This window comes from Bombyx mori, chromosome W (assembly GCF_030269925.1).
Source record: "Bombyx mori chromosome W, ASM3026992v2".
Lineage (NCBI taxonomy): Eukaryota > Metazoa > Arthropoda > Insecta > Lepidoptera > Bombycidae > Bombyx > Bombyx mori.
This window is the reverse complement of record NC_085135.1, coordinates 6330300-6335022: the sequence shown is the minus strand read 5'-3', so window position 1 is coordinate 6335022 and position 4723 is coordinate 6330300.

Sequence of the window (4723 nt, the reverse complement as noted above, 5' to 3'; positions counted from 1 at the left end):
ATCCCGCATACTGGAGGTTGATTTTTCGATCACGCAAATAGTCATCGATGACCAGCCAGATTTGCGGGCTCCTCCTCCTTTAGTCGTTTCATTATCGCTGGCCACCAGGTGTTGTCAAATGCCCCTTCAATGTCAAAGCTCACCATAGCCACAATTTTTTTGTGTTGGTTCACATTTTGGGTCACCAGGTTCGTGAGTCTGTATAGCGCATCCTCAGTGCTTTTTTGGGGTCGAAAGCCGTATTGCCTATTACTGAGGTGGTTTCCATTTCCCAGGGTCCACTGGAGACGGTTGACTAGGGCCTTCTCAAAAACCTTGCCCAGTACTGGGAGCAGGCCTATAGGTCTCTATGATTTGGGAGTAATATATGATTCTTTCCCTGGTTTCCTGAGGATCCTTATGGTGGCTTGCTTCCAAATCTTCGGGAAGATTGTGAGGGTCAGACATTGATTCAGGATGGTGAGGAATATAGTTGTGTTTGCTTCTATCGCCTTGATGCAAATGTCTGATGTGAAGCCATCATAGCCTGGAGCCTTTTTCGGGCTCATATTTTCGATTACCGTTTGTATTTCTTTCGGTGTGAACGGCTTTTCTTTAAATGCTGGGTCCTTCTCTTCGATCATTTTCTTCCTCCATGCAGCTATCTCCTCTCGTATGCGGTGATGTTCTTCGTTTTCGATATCGTTGCAAGGATTCTAGGTGTTAGGTAGGTAGGTTAGGTGTAGGAGTAGGGTAGCCTAGTTAGGCTTTGCAGCGAAAGAGATCGGATGACGCGGACCAAAACCAGCAGGGGGAGTTGCGGGCTCTCCACGCCCTTCACTCGCTGAAGGGTGTTCCTCCTGGAGACGCTCGGGCTCCCTCTCTTTTCCCCTTTCGTCCCCCTTTTTTGTTTTTCTTCGGGTCACGTCCGACCCGTTTCGGACGTAACCCACGGGTGGTGGTGGGCCACTTTTGGCCTGCCCTTCGATGGAGTAGTGAGCCGGCGTTGCTTACGCATCTTCCGGCCTCTGGTCGCCATGTCCCCGGCTTCAGCTACAGGGACACGCCCTCCAGAGGGGAGTACCGGTATACCGGCGTGGCTTCGTCGTTGCTGCTCTTTTGAGCGTCGGGCGGTGGTCTGCCGTGTTGCTCGTTGCACTCGGCGGGCCGCCGGCCAACCCGTAATCCTCACCGTGTGGGGGACGGGGGCCGCTGCCGCGAGGCATGGGGCCGCGAGGACGTAAACCTCTTTAAAAAATTCCCCAATCCTAAGCTCTGGTGCCCGGCGATGGGATGAATGGCTGGAGGGAGTCCAGTCCCGAGGGTACGAACCAGACCCCAGGGGACCGACCCCTGGTTAATAAAAAAGGACAAAATGAAATATGGCACATGTACAAAAGTTATTACCCCAGGAGGGTACCTCCCGGTCCGCGGGGGGAGAATCCCTCCGTGCGGTCGAGCAATCGGCCGCACGCTGCCCCACCGTTTCTGGGGGGGGCAAACATTGCCACGACGAAGGGGGCGACAGCACGGGTCACGTAAGGGACAGAGTCCCCACCGTGCGCCTCGAACGCTGCGAGAGTCTGATCTCGCTCTACTCGGCGCGGAGCTCCGCAAGGGGCGACGCGTCCAGTGGGCGGGATAGTTACCCCCCTTGGATATGGTGGCCAGGGGACCCGGGTACGTCGCGGCTAGGATCGACGGGACCGTCGTGATCGGGGCGTACTTTTCTCCGAACAGGAGCCTCGCCGAGTTCGAGCGGTTTCTGGGCGGGCTCGAGGCGCTTTTGCACCGTTTCGGGTCCCGCCCTGTCATCGTCGCGGGGGACTTCAATGCCAAGTGCACGGCTTGGGGTTCCCCCCGCACGGATGCGCGAGGGGAGGCCCTTTCGGAGTGGGCGATCGCGACCGGCCTCTTTCTCATAAACAGAGGTTCGGTCGCGACTTGCGTGCGGTGGAACGGGCAGTCTCATGTGGACGTGACGTTCGCGTCCCCGTCCGTCGCATGCCGAACCCGCGGCTGGCGCGTACTCGAGGGGGCGGAGACGCTCTCGGACCACAGATACGTTCGATTCGAGCTCTCCGCCTCCTCCTTGTCGTCGTCGTGGTCGCCGTCTTCGGTGTCAGCCGCGGGCGCTCGCGGTGAGGAGGAGCTCCCGCAAGGTGCGCCCTGTTCATTCCCCAGGTGGGCCTTGAAAAGGATGGATAAGGAGTTGCTAATGGAGGCGGCCGCTGTTGCTGCGTGGGCGCCAAAACCCGCGCGGCTCGCGGACGTGGATGCGGAGGTCGACTGGTTCCGGGGCACCATGGCAAACATTTGTGATGCCGCCATGCCCCGGGTCGGCCCCCGAGCACCACGTGGGGGTGCGTTCTGGTGGTCGCCCGAGATCGCAAGACTCCGCGAGGAGTGGGTGAGGGCGCGCCGCCGGAGCGCACGCCACCGCCGCCGCCGTCGTCGTGACGCTACGTTCGCGGAGACGGCGGCCCGGCTGCATGCTGACTGTCGTCAAAAGCAGACGACGTTGCAGCTGGCCATCGGCGAGGCCAAGAAGCAGAGCATGAAGACTCTCCTGGAGTCGCTCGACGAAGATCCCTGGGGGCGCCCATACAAGATGGTTCGCAGGAAACTGCAACCGTGGGCGCTCCCGGTGACCGAGCGGCTCCAGCCTCGGCAGCTGCGGGAAATTGTTGCGGCACTCTTCCCGCCGGCAGCGGGGGGGGACTTTGAGCCCCCCCAGATGGACGCCACGTGGGGCACGCCTCCGCGTCGCCCCAGCGTTCCCGCTGCCGAGGAGCCCCCTCCTCCTATCACGAGGGCGGAGATCCATGCGGCCGTGTCCAGAATGAGAGCAAAGGACGCGGCCCCCGGCCCTGACGGCGTTCACGGCCGGATCTGGAGCTTGGCCTTCGAGGCCCTAGGGGACCGGCTCGGGGGGCTTTTCGAAGCGTGCCTCGAGTCGGGACGGTTCCCGTCGAAATGGAAGACGGGCAGACTGGTCCTTCTACGGAAGGACGGACGCCCTGCGGACTCACCCGCGGGCTATCGCCCCATCGTGTTGCTGGACGAAGCGGGCAAGATGCTCGAGAGGATCGTCGCGGCCCGCATCATCCGGCACCTAACCGAGACTGGTCCCGATCTTTCGACGGAGCAGTACGGCTTCAGAGAGGGCCGCTCAACGATCGACGCGATTTTGCGCGTGCGTGCCCTCTCTGATGAGGCCGTCACCCGGGGCGGGGTGGCAATGGCGGTGTCCTTGGACATAAGGAACGCATTCAACACCCTGCCCTGGTCGGTGATCGCGGGGGCGCTGGAGTATCACGGCGTCCCCGCGTACCTCCGCCGGCTGATCGGCTCCTATCTCGAGGACAGGTCGATCGTATGCGTCGGACACGGTGGGGCGGTCTACCGCTTCCCCGTCGAGCGCGGTGTTCCGCAGGGGTCTGTTCTGGGCCCCTTGCTATGGAACATCGACTACGACTGGGTCCTGCGGGGCGCCCTATGGGGTTCCCTCCCCGGGCTAAGTGTCGTCTGCTATGCTGACGACACGCTGGTCGTAGCCCCGGGGAGGGACTACCGGGAGTCTGCCCGTCTGGCTTGCGCAGGTGTGGCAAACGTCGTCGCAAGGATCCGACGGTTGGGGCTCGAGGTGGCGCTCGAAAAAACCCAGGCCCTCTTATTTCACGGGCCGGGACGGGCGCCGCCTGCGGATGCCCACCTCGTGATCGGAGGCGTTCGCATCGGGGTCGGGGTGACCGGTCTCAGGTACCTCGGCCTCGAACTGGATGGTCGGTGGAACTTCGGCGCTCACTTTGAGAAGTTGGGCCCTCGACTGATGGCGACGGCTTCTTCCAAACGTCGGGGGTCCCGATCAGGTGGCGCGCCGCTTTTGGGGGTTGGTGCTTCCCGCTTCCGTAGGTTTAACCCGCGATTCCCTACAAGTGACCCCAGGGTGGTGCTAAACGGGAGCCGAAAACATAACCGGTGGTAGGACTTAGTCCGACTGGCTGGCGACCACCCTCCAACTAGAGTCCGCCGCCAAATAGCCTAGCTGTGTTCCGGCGTGTGGGTTGGAGAGCCAGTTCTATCCCTTCCCTTTCCCCTTCCTTGTTGTGGGTGAGTCTTGGTGACGCCTGGAACTTGCGGAGCAGACGTGCGTGCGAACTCACGGGGCGTGATTGTTTGACGGGGGTATAGGGAGACCCAGTGAAACGGTACCCGCTGCCGCCCGCCGGTCGGTAGGGGACCTGAACCCGGGTGTCTCTACTAAACTCCGCCCCGGGAAGCTGTCCCGCCAACCGGTGTAAAATTCTGTCGTGTGGTCGTCGTGCCGGAGTCGGAGACCGGAGTGGATCCCGGCGATCGCACGCAGAGTGGACTGGGGGCCCTTCCATGCCCTGCGTCAGTCTCTCACGCAACCCGTGGTCGAGCACGTACTATGTTCCGCGCTTCATTCAGGTGTTGCCTCGATCTCACCTCTAACATCCTACCTCTCCTTATCCTACTCTCCGGAAATATAACAACTTAATTAATGAAGTCGAAAAAAAAGAAAAGGGTTTTACAGGCGGCTCCCCATTCCACATTTAATGTGGATTTCAGCAATGTCAGGGGCCTACATAGCAACCTTGACGCCGTACACCACCACCTTGAGACGGCGCAGCCTGCCCTGCTTTTTTTAACGGAGACGCAGATATCTGCTCCGGATGATACCTCATACCTTGAATACCCCGGCTACGTATTGGAGCAC